This window comes from Terrapene carolina, unplaced genomic scaffold (genome assembly GCF_002925995.2).
Source record: "Terrapene carolina triunguis isolate 2854851 unplaced genomic scaffold, T_m_triunguis-2.0 Scaffold136, whole genome shotgun sequence".
In the NCBI taxonomy this organism is placed as follows: domain Eukaryota; kingdom Metazoa; phylum Chordata; order Testudines; family Emydidae; genus Terrapene; species Terrapene triunguis.
This window is the reverse complement of record NW_020664487.1, coordinates 7,557,495-7,573,509: the sequence shown is the minus strand read 5'-3', so window position 1 is coordinate 7,573,509 and position 16,015 is coordinate 7,557,495.

Below are 16,015 nucleotides of genomic sequence, written 5' to 3'. Positions count from 1 at the left end.
ACTGAACCCCCACTCCCCGTGACCCCCTCCCTCACCCCACAGCCCCCGTTGCTAGGCGAAGGGGGACACTTACTCCATTGCTGCAATTGCCCTTCACCAACCGCCGCCGCCGCCGCCCGCCGCTCCCGGCCGCCGCGCACAGTCCCGCCCAGAGCCGGGAAGGAGCATCCCCCGCAGCCGACTCCACTCCGCCGAGAAACACGGCGGCAGAACAGGGCCCGCGCCACAGGCTCGGGGGATGGAGCTGGCGCCGCTCTCCCAGCGACCGATTCGGCCCTTAAACTACAACCCCCAGCATGCAACGCGACACGGCCTCACCGAACATGCGCGTACCCTCGTGTAACCTTCCAGCCTCGGCGGAGGGAGGTGACGTGTTTATAGGCGACGGGCGACGGGCTGATGACGTAGCCTGCACGCAGCGGCGCGCGAAGGGTCTGAGAGAGTCGGGGGAGCCTAGGAAGCGGCGCAGCAGGTCAGGGGACCCCCAGTGCGGAGCGTGCCGGGCGCCGGCCTCCCCTCTCCCTGCGGGTGGGTGGTCCCCGGGGTCCTAGCGCGGGGCCGCCCCCCCCCCCCGAGCCCGCCCGGGGCCTCGCGGCTGCCGGAGCTGGGTCCGCCGGAGCTGCCGCCACGCCTCCCCGGCGGGGAGCGCCTGTGCAAGCCGCGTCTTCACTGGGGCTGGCGCTAGCTGGGCCCGTCCCTCGTGAGGAGAAGAGGCGGCCGCCGAGGGCGCGTCTCCACTGCGGCGGGGAGCCCCGCTAGTCACAGTCTGTCTTCCTGTGCTGGGCCCCTCGCCCCTCGCTGCAGTGTGGCCCTACCCGGAGAGGCAACAGGTTCTGGTATTCATTGCTCTTGCTGCCCTTACCCCGGCCTCTGCCCCCCGCAAGTCTGTGCTGGGCAGTGGGTGAGCACTTCGGCCGTCACTTCTGCACAGGTTGTCTTCCCACTGCTTCTCAGGCAAGGACTTGTGGCCACGGGAGTCCCGGTTGGGGGGTCCTTTTCTAGTATTGCCTAGTGAACCTCAGCAGCTTTGTTGGGACAAGGCCGGGCCTCCCTATTTGGGAGGAGGGAGCAGGGATGCTGAGCTGTAAGAGGGAGTGAATGGTCATGTCCGGCTAGTAGGCATACATGTGAGTGCAGGAGGACGTGTGTGCACACACAAATAAAGCTAAATGAAGCAAAATAAAATTTTCTGTAAGACAATTCCAGCTTCCAAACTCAACATATGCAGCACATCTGGGTTGGAGCGACTTCTACCAATATACAATATGTGACTTGCAGGGCTTTGGAGCGGAGCCTGGAGCTGGAGCACAGAGCAGCTCTGGAGCAGTGGAGCTACAGGTTTTTGCCTGGAGCGGAGCCGGAGCATAGCTCCAAAGCCCTGGCTGGGGAAGGGACTGTTACGTACTCTTTGATTTCTATAGAGGGATGTGAACTTGCTTTGCAATAGCGACTGTTTTGGGTGAGGCTGTATCTAGAATATGTCACTCTTTCTCCACCCTTGATGTGAATAACAAGCAAATTATGGCAAGTGGATTAAAAAAAATCATGTTTTCTGCCCATCAGTGCATGTTCAGAGATGTTATGGTATTTGGGTCTGGAGGTAAGGGACAGAATCAGCCTTTCTGTTGAGACTGAAGGTAGAGGTATGAGGGGGGAGCATTGTGTGTGAAAGGGGATTCTGAAGTGTAGCGCCATGTTGGTTCCAGGATATTAGAGAGACAAGATGGGTGAAGTTAGTCCACTAAGAGATATTACCTAACTTGTTTCTGTAAAGGGGACTCTGGTAATACAGAAAATATCACTTAGCTGTGCTATTTCCTGACTGACCATTTTGATAAGTTTTGGTCCATTTTTATAGCAGTTATAGTGAAGGGAGAAAAATAAATTTTTTGGGTGACTTCTGAGAACATTGATTCAAAGTGAAACACAGTTAAAACAATTCCTGGCTGAAGTTCATTACAGTATATATGTCAACACAGGTGCTAAGATAATAGCGGTGAATGCTATATAAATAGATAGGTAGAAATTAAATGCCACAAGCATTGGTAGTCTGCAAATGCTTGTCTACAGTTAGTCTTTGCACAAATTTAACTAAAATGAGGGGGGAGGGAGGGCTACTTAAACCAGTGCAGTCCCCTAGAGAGTGTAGTGTTTCAGAAACATGTTATACTGATGTAAACTCTGTGGAGAGTCTCCCGATGGATTCTTCCTCCCCATTTGTGTTGGGGAACCCTCTCTGTGCTGCAGTATGCTCACTCCCATAACCCTTATGCATATGCATGAAGGTTCCAAATCCTTTTTCTTTATTGGGATTTCTGCACCTCATAAAGTGTGGGGTATCCTGCTTTTCATATTATTTATTTATTTTCTTTAGCATTTATGGCAACATGCGGTTGCTGCAGTATTTTCCATGATGTTACAATCAGGGGCCTTGCGGTTTAGATGGGTACATTGTGGCATATTTTCCTGAACATCACCCACTGGCACTTTCTTTACAGTAATCTTGTAACTTCACCGGTACAGGATTATGTCAACCCTTCTTTAGGTCTAAAGCCTAATACAGGGGTTCTCAAATTGGGGGTCGCAAGCTTATTAGCTGAGGGGTTGCAAGCTGTCAGCCTCCACCCCAAAGCCCGCTTCACCTCCAGCATTTATAATAGTGTTAAATATTAAAAAAAAAAAATGCTGTGTGAAAGGGGTCACCACTACAAAAGTTTGAGAACCGTTGCCTAATATGACTAAGCTACAGTTCTACAGGCCTCAGCCTGTAGATCTTGCATTACAGCCTTACTTTGTTTATATACCTAATACACATTCATCACTCATAAATAATTGTCAGCCTTATACCCCTATAATACTATTGGTTGTACTCATTCCTATACTTGTATCTACCTCTGTTTATCACACATTGATTACATAAGAATTAACCACAACAGAAATAATTATATGAATTAATTGGCTACAGAGAACTGCAAAGAAATAAATGCTAGCAAAATGCCAACCTTTTTTCTTTCAAGGGTGTTTTTGTTATGAACAAACTTGTGCATCTACATTAAAAAGGTAGGGTCACATTTCCGGAGAAATTATAACAAGCCTTAATGAGATCAGACAGAAGATATTTTGAGTCATGCTTTATTTCTATATAATGTTCGAGAAGATTTTTTTTTGATTGGAAGCAGAACAACTTACTAGCAATAATATAACAATAGCATTGGCTGAAAGAGGCAAACTTTCTGCACATCATAGGCTTAAACTGAATTGTAGGCTATATTAATTGCTTTTCATATTGATAATTACTGCTTGTTGCTTTCACAGAAGAGATTTGGACAAAAATAAATACCAGAGTTGCCTGTTGAAATAAAGAAAATGGTAATTACTAATACTGGTAGTTGGACCAAAAGTTGAATGATTCTGATTAAATGGGCCTCTGGCTAAATCTTTTACTTACCCAACTTTATACTTATTTCCAACTAGAATAATTTTTGATTGTTGGCATTAAATCAATTGGCAGTTGATGATGCTAGAGGCAGCTGTGTTTTATTTTTTTTTACACAACTGAATACTGCAAAGATCAGTTTCTCTTTCTGCATCAAAATAGTGAGCATTGTAAAATGAAGCAGTAATAGTGTTTTAACTAAAAAGACAAATTTGTTATTTGTAAAAGCACCTTGATGCAATAAGATTAATGTAAAAGGTCTCTTCTCCCAGGGGTTTATGTACATATCAAGTACTTTTTGTGCTTGAGGGTAAGGCTACAGTTTTGTCACGGATGTCATAGTGGTTGTGGAAACTGAGTTTGAATAAAGTCCATGAAATGCCCCCAAACCAAGTGGCAGTGTGACCTAGTCCACTCAGGTTTGGCATGTCTGCCCCTCCATTTCTGGCTAACTTTCTGTGCATCAACACTATGTGCTAGGGTGTAACACCCATCAAATTTGCCCCTCTGTCCCTGGGACAGGAGCCATTGCTACAGAGTGAGCATGGGATGGGCTCACTCTCCGATCCCCTCTTCTTCTTTCCATGATCTGTCGTTGTTTATCTAAACCTCTGCCGTGGAGTGTTTTAAAGATTGGCATGACCATCATAGCCCTACTCGTATGAACTAGACTTATGGGAGAATAAGACCCTTGGTGTGATGAACTGCAATGCACTAGGGTAGTATCACACATTCAGACTTATTATACCTCTTTATTAGTGGTCTAGATCTAGAAGAGGAACCAAAAGGTCATTAATGAAATTTGCAGAAGATATAAAACTGGATGGTGGGCTGGCGGGACTGGCTTATGAAGGAGGCTCTTTGTTGCTTTAGAACCTCTTGTCATGGACCAGGGACTTATTGTGCTAGGCGCTGTACAAACACCAAAAGATGGTCCCTGCTGCAAAGAGCTTACAGTTTAGGACGAGACAATAGGGGAATGCAGACAAACAGACTAGGGAGCATAAAGAAACAAGTCAGGAGTGGTTAGCATGCTAGGCAGTGGGCTCACCGCACCTGCTGCCCAATGGTTGTCAAGAGTTTTGTAGGTATTCCAACAAAGAGGAGAATTAAGAAGAGATGTGAAAGGACAATGAGGTGGCATTGAGGGTATTTATCGGGAGCTTATCCCATGTGTACAGCATGGTGAGAGAGAGCCTGATGGTGCTTGTTTAACATGTAACAAGCGGGTGATGAAGGCAGCCTTCATTGGCAGGATGGAGGCGGGAGTTGAGATCTTGATAGCGTGTGAGAGATGATAGGCAGTGTGGGATAAGCTGTGAAAGGCCTTGGAAGTGAAAACCTTGTATTTGATGAAATGGAGAACAGGGAGCCAGTGGAGGGATGCAGAGAGAAGAGAACATAACTCTTACAAACTTTTTCAGGCCTAAATGTACTATAATATATTAAAATCATTAAAACATCTGCAGCAAACATGTACAGCTTAATATTTTTATTTAATTTAGAAGAAAGTCAGACCACTGAACTGGAGGAAGTCACTGGATAAGCAGCTGGAATCAGAGTTTGTTGAAGTGCATAACCAGCTTTTGACAGCAGTAGCCTCTTCTGTAGGCACAGAGAAAATATTTCTTAATTTCAGTTTATTCAACTAATTCAGTTAGATGAATTTCCTCCTCCAATTTATAAATCAACACTAGGGCCATGTCTCCACTACAAAGTTGTCGGTTTTATGTAAGTCGACATCGAGCCTCCGATTTAAGCAAGTCGATCTTGTGTGTCCATACTACGCTCATTGTGTCGGCGGAGTGCATCCTCGCTAGCAGGGCTTGCATTGACACACGGAGCGTTGCACTGTGGGTAGCTATCCTACAGTGCATGTAGCCGAGTGGAATTTTGGGTTAGGCTTGCAAAGCCTTATGGGACCAAAACATTTGCGCAGGTGGTTATGGGAATATGGCGTTAGCCTCCCACTTACCTCCCTCCTTGAAATCGATGGCAAACAAATCAAGCCTTTTTTGCCCCTTTTTTCATAAGCCTGGGTTACCCATGCAGATGCCATAGCATGGTGAGCATTACAAAAACCTTGCACCTTATCCTGCAGTATTTACACAGCCGATACAGGAGCCACCATGCGGAACAATGTGATGTCACGCAAGCAGCTCTGCTGGAAGACATAGAGTGGAGCAATTCGCAGTTGCTGGCGACAGTCATGCATCACCTTGACAGGGTTGAGCACTGCTTGTGGGCCCGGGAAACAAGCACTGACTCGTGGGACCATATTGTTATGCAGCTATGGGATGATGAGCAGTGGTGGCAGAACTTTCGAATGCAATAAGGAATTGTGTGAAGAGCTTTCCCCAGCACTGAAATGCAAGAATACTAAAATGAGAGCTGCTCTGACAGTGGAGAAGTGAGTGGTGATAGCTCTGTGGAAGCTTGCAATGCTACACTGCTACCGGTCAGTGGGGAATCAGTTGGAGTGGGTAAATCTACCGGGGGATCTGTTGTGATCCAAGTTTTCAGAGCAATCAACAGACTTCTGCTAAGAAGGGTAGTGACTCTGGGCAACGTGCAGGACATAGTGGATGGTTTTGCTGCAATAGGGTTTCCTAACTGCGGTGGGGCTATAGACGGAACGCATATCCCTATCTTGTCACCAGACCACCTTGCCAAAGAGTACATAAACCGAAAGGGGTACTTCTCAATGCTGTTGCAAGTGCTGGTGGAGGAACTCCGGTTTGTTCAGAAAGTTGCAAGCAGGGACTTTCTTTCCAGACTGCAAAATAACCATTGGTGATGTTGAAATGGCAATCGTGATCCTGGGAGACCCAGCCTACCCCTTGCTCCCATGGCTCATGAAGCCATACACTGGCAGCTTGGACAGCAGTAAGGACCAGTTCAACCATAGGTTGAGCAAGTGCAGAATGGTGGTAGAATGTGCCTTTGGGCATTTAAAAGGCTGCTGGCATTGTTTGCTTACTAGGTTAGACCTCCATTAAAACAATATCCCCATTATTCTTGCTGCCTGCGATGTGCTCCATAATATCTGTGAAACAAAGGGAGAAAAGTTTCCGGTGAGGTGGGGGGTTGAGGCAGATCGCCTGGCAGCCAATTTTGAGCAGCCACACACTAGGGCAATAAGAAGAGCACATTGAGGGGCTCCCCATCTCCGTGAGGCTTTGAAAACCAGTTTCAGCAATGATCCACAGTAATGTGACACTTACCTGTATTGTTCCTTACCAAGCTATGCTCTTCATTGCATTTTCTCCCTGTAAACTCCACCCCCGCTAACCAGAGTGTGCTGAATGAATAAAGAGCCTTTTCTCTTCAATCTGTTAAGTTTTATTATGCACACAAACACATAGAGACAGCAAAGAAAAGTAAGATAACCTGGGGCAAAAGGGCTGAAAACACTGCAGGGTGGGGACAAGGAAAACTTGCTTACAAGTGCACTGCAATAACAATCAAACAAAGCAGTAACAATCCTTGTACCCTCCCCTGGTGTTGAGTGCAAGGAATACCAGACTCTTCCCCTCCCGCCCCCGTCTCATAGGACGTTTGGGCAAGGAGGATGTGGAACTTGGCAACGACAGCAGCAGGTTCAGCATAGGCTGCAGAGAGACTCTAGCATCCAGCTGCCTTTCTTGAACCTCAACCAAATGCCTCAACATGTCTGATTGCTCCCTCATAATCTGCAGCATCTCTTCCTGCGTGGCACGCTCTTGTTCCCTGCATGCTCTCCTGTCCTCCCTGCCCATGTGCAGCTTGTCGGACAGTGTAATCCCCCATGCTCTTAGCTCCATCTTATCACACTCAGAGGTGTGCATTAACTCATTGAACACGTCCTCCAGAGTCTTCATTTCCACCTTCTAATCTGGGAAAGTCTCTGCCCCAGTGTAGAGGATGTGCCGACGGACAAGGTTTTAGCTGCAAAGAATGAAAAGCACAAGGGTAGCATTGACAGTGCATGCATTGTTTCTGGTGCAAGGTTAATACTTTTTATTTAATAAATACCCCTCAATGCACTTCCCTGCGAGTCACAATTTCATCACAACCATTGGCTATTGCAAGAGTCGGTTTGCTGCTCCAGCGAGGGTGAGTACAGCCACGAGGCGTGGGCAAGAGAGGTCTTGTGCTGCAGCTTTTGTGAAGACATCCTTGAGATCACTGCTTGGAACTTCAGAAAAGCCTCCTTTCCCCTAGCAACCTGAGGACAGATTTTTGCAAAAGAGGCACTGGATTGGCGGGGGGGAAGGGAGACAAACAGGAAGCTTCCCACCCCCACCCCCTTTTTAAAAAATGCTAGTTGCAATACACAGTGATCCCTTCCAACACAACCACACTACGCTTGGGAAAGCGTGGTTGTGTAACCCAGATTTCACCAAACGGGGGCGGATTACTTGTTGAATTGTTTGCGGCTTAAGGACTAGCATCCAAAACTTCCCTCCATTTCCCCTAGGTGACCCTATGCAATATCACTCTCCTGAGGGTAACAGAGACGGAAAGGGAGCAGATGCTGCAAGCGTCTGGGTACAGACCTGGCCCTTATGCTGCAATGCTCTGTACTGCAATGATGCCAGCAGAGTTAATACTGGAGTGGCGCAGGAAAGTGTCCTACTGTGGTGGACGAAATAAGGCAGCCCTTCCCAGAAACCTTCAGCAAAAGATTGCAAAAAACCTCCATGAAAGCTTCCTAGAGAACTCCATGGAGGATTCCAAGGCCATCCCTGTGCACATAAACAGTTTTATCTGAGAGCACCCTCTGCGTAGCTGGAGTGGCCACCGATACCCACTACACCTACTTTTTTGGTCAGATTAAACATAAAAAATAACAGCATGTAACCCTACAGTTTGATTGGCAATGTGTACTCACCAGAGGTGCCTTCCCGGCATCACAGTCCACCGGCAATTGGTCCTGTGAAGGGATGGGCTCCAGGGTTAAAAACAGCTCTTGGCTGTCGGGGAGAATGGATTCTCTGCTTGCCTGCCTCGCATTCTCCTCCTCCTCCTCGTCAACAATATCCTTCTCGTTGTTGCTTGAGGCTGCCCGGAGCTCCTGGGAGGTATCCATAGAGAGTTTTGGGGTAGTGGTGGTGTTGCCGTCGAGCATCACATGCAGCTCCTCATAAAAGCGGCATGTCTGTGGGGCAGAATCAGAACAACTGTTCACCTCCCTTGTCTTACGGTACGCTTGCCGAAGCTCCTTTATTTTCACGCAGCACTGCTGCGTGTCCCTCATGTAGCCCTTCTCCCCCATGCCCCCCACGATTTTGGCATAGATGTCAGCGTTTCTTCTGCTGGATTGGAGCTCTGCCTGCACAGGCTCTTCTCCCCATACACCAATAAGATCCATCACTTCCTCTGTACTCCATGCTGGAGCGTGTTTGTGGCCTTGAGTCTCTATGATCAGCTGTGCTGACGAGCTCTCCACGCTGATCAAACAGGAAATGAAAATTCAAAAGTTCCCAGGGCTTTAACAGGGAAGCGGCTCTTTCTTGTGTATTTGGCTGATATGCAGTGGAGTTGAAAGTGCTCTCCAGAGCAGTTACGGTGGAGCACTGTGTGACACCTCCTGGAGGCCAACTCATTCAAATTACACAACGCAGTGTCTACGCTATCCCCATGTTGAATCAAGTGCTACGCCTCTCGTGGAGATGGAGTACAGAAGTCGACTTTACAGGCCACTTAGGTCGGCGGAAGGGACTTGGTAGTGTAGACACATACATTATTAAATCGACCTAATGTGGCTTATGTTGACCTAACTTTGTAGTGTAGACCAGGCCTAGCTGTGAGAAGATGAGACCTACTAATTCTACAATCTTGAAGAACCTGGTAATCAGAAACAATAAATTCAATTCACTAACCACAGATAATACTTCCATTGTTTAATTAATCAGTAGTTTTAAATGCAAAGCATGTTTTGATAAACATTTACTTATTTTACAGCACATTTAAAGTAATTTTATTTAACTAATTAAAAAAAAGTAAGACTGTTTTTGTGTGTTTTTAATTGAATTTCCATCCAAATAGTGTAACAAAAATCATGAATAAAAAATTGTTTAGTAAATAAGAAATGCATAATTCACCATTTTTTAAAAATTAAGAATCTGAATAAATATAAATTGTTATATAATTGCTTAAATAAATATATATAGATATAGTACATCCTCCTGATTAGCAAAAAGAATGCCCAAATTTAGCTGTAAAGGCTAATTTAATTGCAAACCAGCACGTTTACCAACCAATGAGAATCAGCCTTTCTTTAGAAAAATAAAAAGTACAAAAGCAAACTAAGATTAAAATAAATGATTTAACTCAGTTTCCTGCTTGCTGATCAAATCATGATTAAATTGCTTTGATTTAAATCAATCCACACTGCCACACAGAGAACCTCTAATTGGATTAAAGTCTCTATAAAACCATTTCAACATAGTGAGGGTACCAGGACTAGCAAAGGTTGAGGACCATTTGATTGGAACCACGGTGGCTTCTGTGGCATGTCTTGGGTACATCCCAGTAGGGAAAACTCTGTAGAACTGCAACTTGAAGGCCAGTATGTACTTTTCACCAGGCACGACTCCATGTGCTTAGCATGGCACTCCAGTGCTCAATTTAGGAGAGCAATGCTGCAGTTTGTGTTTTGCTAAGAGCTCCTCAATGCCGCTCACTAATCTCCCACAAGTGGGACTGTACAGAGGCTCTCAAAGAAAGAGAGGTTATCCACCAGTCACCTGTGCATTCACACTCAATGACCACCTTTCCCCTCACCTCAGAGTCCCGTATAACATCAGGACACTGGTTTGGGAGAAGGGACAGGAAGTTAAGGAGGTGGAGTCTCTTATAGCCTTAGTTGCTGAACATTTGATGCCATGAGAGGGCACTTGCACATGTGTGCTCTCCCGTCCTCCCCCCACCCTGGTGGATGCTGCCTTCCAGAAGGTTCTGTGTGCTTGCCACCGGTGGGCAACTCCCATAAGTGCCAATGCAGAGAGGTGACTCAAAACATTAGGCACCAATAAGTAACTTCTCTTTATCTCCAGTCACTTCCTCATTTACCTAGTCTATCTTGTCTTCTCTCTCCTTGCCCAGGCTCTCCCTCCTTCCTGTTATTAATCTTCTTTCATCTTAATACTGGCCTACCATTCTTCTACCACTCACAGTCGTGTTGCCCTCTCCGGCGGCTGAGTGGAGGGGAAGCTGCTGAGGATCTTGGGGGCTGAGCTGTGTGCATTTGTTGTGTTGCCCCGATCTCTGCTACGGAACTCAAGAGGAAGCTGTTAGTATCTGTTAGTAAATATTAACCCTGTTCTTTTTTTCTGTTTGTTTGATTAATTTATATATTAACTATTCTTTAGAATCTTTATCAACAAAGAGTGTGTCTGAATTCTAAGGCGCAGAACACTGGCCCTGGACTGATAGGTAACCCTATGCAGGAATGTTATCCATCATGCCATATTTTAAAAACAATGAGGAGTCCTTGTAGCACCTTAAAAATTAACACATTTATTTGGGCATAAGCTTTCGTGGGATAGGTGGGTATTGTAGTTTTAAGAACAGATTGACAGAGCCAGAAGGGTACCCAGAAGTCACCTACTACAGGACAGGCCCAACAAAGAAAGTAACAGAACGCCACTAGCCATTACCTACAGCCCCCAACTAAAACCTCTACAGCACCTCATCAAGGATCTACAACCTATCCTGAAGGACGATCCCTCACTCTCACAGACCTTGGGAGACAGGACAGTCCTTGCTTACAGACAGCTCCCCAACCTGAAGCAAATACTCACCAGCAACTACACGCCACACAACAGAAACACTAACCCAGGAACCAATCCCTGCAACAAACCATGTTGCCAACTCTGTCCACATATCTATTCAAGGGACACCATCATAGGACCCAACCACATCAGCCACACTATCAGGGGCTCGTTCACCTGCACATCTACCAATGTGATATATGCCATCATGTGCCAGCAATGCCCCTCTGCCATGTACATTGGCCAAACCGAACAGTCTCTACGCAAAAGAATAAATGGACACAAATCGGACATCAAGAATTGTAACATTCAAAAACCAGTAGGAGAGCACTTCAATCTCCCTGGACACTCAATAACAGACTTAAAAGTCGCTGTTCTTCAACAACAAAACTTCAGAAACAGACTTCAACGAGAAACTGCAGAACTGGAATTAATTTGCAAACTTGACACCATCAAATTAGGCCTGAATAAAGACACGGAGCGGCTGGGTCACTACAAAAGATAATTTTCCCTCTGTTGATACTCACACCTTCTTGTCAACTGTTGAGAATTGGTCCCATCCACACTAATTGAATTGGCCTCTTTAGCACTGACCCCCCCCCCCCCACTTGGTAAGGCAACTCCTATCTTTTCATGTGCTGTATATTTATACCTGCTTACTTGTATTTTCCACTCCACGCATCTGATGAAGTGGGTTATATCCACAAAAGCTTATGCTAAAATAATTCGTTAGTCTCCAAGGTGCCACAAGGACTCCTCGTTGTTTTTACTGATACAGACTAACACGGCTACCCCTCTGAAACCAGCCGTATTTTAACAATCTGTGGCACCTTCATGTCTATTAAACTCCAAATATTCTTGGAAACAATCTCCTTAACATACTCTCATACATACATATAGGGCAGTGGTTCTCAAACTATGGCCGCCGCTTGTTCAGGCGGGGGGGCCGGGTCGGTTTGTTTACCTGCCGCGTCTGCAGGTTCGGCCAATTGCGGCTCCCACTGGCTGCGGTTCGCTGCTCCAGGCCATGGGCACTGCAGGAAGGGCGGCCAGCACGTCCCTCGGCCCGCGCCGCTTCCTGCAGCCCCCATTGGCCTGGAGCGGAGAACCTAGTTTAAGAACCACTGATATAGGGCATATACATAATGCTTACATAAGCATATATAGAATTGGGAAACTAATAAGGGATGATTGTTACAGCAGATGTTTTCTGTTGGGGAGTCAATAGGGAAGGTTGATTGTGGGGTAAGAAGGACCCATTGGGAGAGATTATCTTGAAGAATTGTTAGTCTTCTCAGCTGTGAATAATCAGGCCTTCACACATAAACCAGGTAAACTGAGAATGTATAGAAATGACATCAGAACATATGTTCCTGGGGAATATTCTTGCAAAAAAGGTTTTTTTGTCTACAACCCTATATAATGATATTGGTAAGGGAACTTCATTGGGGGAATGAAGGCTGCGCTTCCCTCCAGATACAGTGAGACAGAGCCAGCTCTTGATAGGGTAATAATGTATCTCTTTCTGTATTCTGTATAGTGCTGGACTAATCTCTGATTGATAATCTTAGATTAAATAATTCCAATTTAGCCCATTGTTTGAAAACCTTGAGTCCTTAAATCAGACATGCAACAAAGCAATGAGTTGAACTGGAACTGCTGGAGACAGCACGATGGGCAGTGTAACCGCACCGAGAGCTGGTAAGACCAGCGTTGTGTGTTGCTGCTCCATGGTTTCCTCTTCAACACAACTTGGTGGGGTGGGAACATTCAGGACTAATCCCCATAGCAGAGGCAACCTGCTCTCATCAGAACAATATTCCTACTCTCCACTGCAGAGGGAGTTTTCAAACCATGAATTATGCGAACAGCATGTAACTCTTTCTGAGTAAGAAGGCTAGCTAGAGAACAGAACTGTGCATCACTAGATTAAGTGTTAAACAAACAAAATCCCTAGGATTCCTTGGTATGTTAGCACCATAGTTGTTAATGGCTGAATTGTTTTAGTGGAAAAATACACAAGTCATTTAATCCTAAATTAGTTGGTGCTGTCATAATGTGCAAAAGACTTGACTGAACTTTCTCTCAGGAGGATATTTTGAGATTTTCTTCTTTCATGTGTTTTTATACATTCCTGTATACATGTAGCAGATGATGAAACTCTGATGAAGAACTCCTGCATTCACCTAGTCACGTACATTTCCTTCCCTGTGGACAGATTACTTGAGCCTAAAGTGATCAGCTAAAATGAGGACCCTGGGGGACTCAGAATGATAAAACGGCAATAATAGCTCTCATTCCTATACCAACTGTTCACTAACTGCCTTTTTTCCCCCCTTAAATTTTACAGAACAAAAATAACAGAAATGCAGGAGAATTAATCATATAGAATTGAAAATGATTTCTCCACATCATAAACTTCCTCAGTGGATGTCTGCAGAGAGTAAAGACAATGCTGTGGGTGACAAAAAGGTAGGATCTGATGTGAAAATGTAGTTGTGCTACATTACGCAGATGGTTTGGACTAACATTCAATTTTATTACATTTTCAGCTTGCACCATTGTTCCAGTATTCATTGTTAATATATTTACAGCTTGTCTGTAGATTAATTGTATATATGTGGTACGTTTTTGATTGATGATCCATTTTGCCGTACATAATTTTTCATTTGACAGAACAACAATCTTAATATAAATTTCACCATGTAATATGTTAGTACCTGTTAGTAAATAGTAATACTTTTAGTTCTTTCTTTCTGTATATTTGATTCATTTATATCTATTAACTATTCTTTAGAATCTGTATCTTCAACAAAGAGTATATCTGAATTCTAAGGCCCAGAACACTGGTCCTTGACCAGTAAGTTACCCTATTTTGGAATGTATTCATTATGCTGTATTTAATAATGTTAGGGTGCCTTCATGTCTCTAAAACTCCAGATATTCTTGGAAACCATCTCCTTAACATTTTATATAATTTTATTTATATATATATATATTTTCTTGACATAAGCATATATAGGCTTAGGAAACTAAGAGATTATTGTCATAGCAGATGTTTTCTGTTGGGGGAATCAATATGGAAGAATGATTGTGGGGTAAGAAAGACCCACTGAGAGATATTAACTTGAAGAATTGTTAGTGCTCTCAGCAGTAAATAATCATGCCTTGACATGAGAGAGAATATATAGAAATGACATCACAATATATGGTTCTGGGAGAATATTCTTGGAAACTGGGTTTCCTTTGTTGGAAATCCTATATAATGATTGTGATATGAAAACTTGGGCGGGGGGGATGAAAACTGCACGTCCCTTCCAGATGCAGGTAAGATACATATACAGCTCTTAGTCTGACAACAAAGGGTAGTAATGTATTTATTTCTGTATTCTGTATAGTGCTGTATTTATCTCTGATTAATAATCTTAGATTAAATTTAAATTGAGCCTGTTATTTCAACAATATCGAGTCGTTAACACAGACATGCAACAAATATAATCCGCTCTGTCTATCAGTGACTAAACAACAACATGGTATGAGGATTAAATTAATCAATAGCAGTCAAGACATGAGTGTTACTGTGTATAAAACACTGAGTAGTACATTTCTGTAGCTGATTGTCTGAGTTTGCTATACTCCAGTGCTATGGAGTAACAGCAGTTGCTCCACAGTTAAAGTTGCAGCTGAGTCATCTTTATAATCATGATTATGAGCTTCTTTTAAAAACCAGAAAAACTGTTACATCATTATATCAACCTCAAAATTCATTGAGAAGATACGTGGTTAAATTAGGATATTACTACTAAATCTGAAGTGACTTGTAGAAGGAATTCTAGAATAGATGTCCAATAAATAGGCGCTCAGAGTTGATAGTCTAACTTTGTTTGCCACTTCATAGCACATAAACTGAGTGGCCTGTATCACACCACAAAAATTCCAAACGAAGATGGGAGAGAGATAAAACATAGTGATTGAGACTTAGCACTCAGCACCTACGTTTTGTTAATTTTGAAGTATAATTTCAAAATTTGATTGGGATTACCAGCTTTGGCATGCTTATTATAGGATGTCAAATAACGGCTGGAGACCTGAATCCTCTTTTTTTAAAAACAGACAGGTACATTTCTAGCCTTGCTCTTTAGACACGAGAACTCAGATGCAACCCAAGGTGGGAAGGAGAATGCTTCCATCAAATGTCTTGCCAGGGGGACCAAATCAGCCTGCTAAGATTTGTGTGAGATTCTCCCCTCCTGCAGATCTGAGGAGCCGCATAGGAAGGGAGGGCAATATCCGCCTTTCCCCCCAAGCCCAGATCTTTCTCTATCCTCCCTTCCTGCATACCTCCTTAGGTCCTCTGTCATTTGCATCAGCAGGAGTTGGTAGAGTATTTGGACTGCAGAGGCTAAAGTTATGCTGATCTGCTCATGGCATCAGCTGGCCCAAACTGTTCCTCTTAAGTTGCTACTTAAACTATCATACTGAGTAAGTTTCCCTTCTTCAGTTACAAGGTACTACTCCTGGGGGGAATCTGTGCAAAAAAAAAAAAAAAAAACCCCAAAAAAATCAAAATTCTGCGCCAAAAAATTCAAAATTCTGCATATTTTATTTGTCAAAATAATGCAGAATAATCACACCAGTTTCAATTGTTTTGGTAATTTATTTAAACTACAATACAGAAAAAGTCACAATAACTATTCAACATTTCTTAAACACATGAAAGTTAAGTTACAAACACTTGGTAACTAATACCCTGCATTCCAGTTATAATCCTGTCATTTAAATTACATTACAGAATACCAAACGGGGGGGGGGGGGGGGGGAG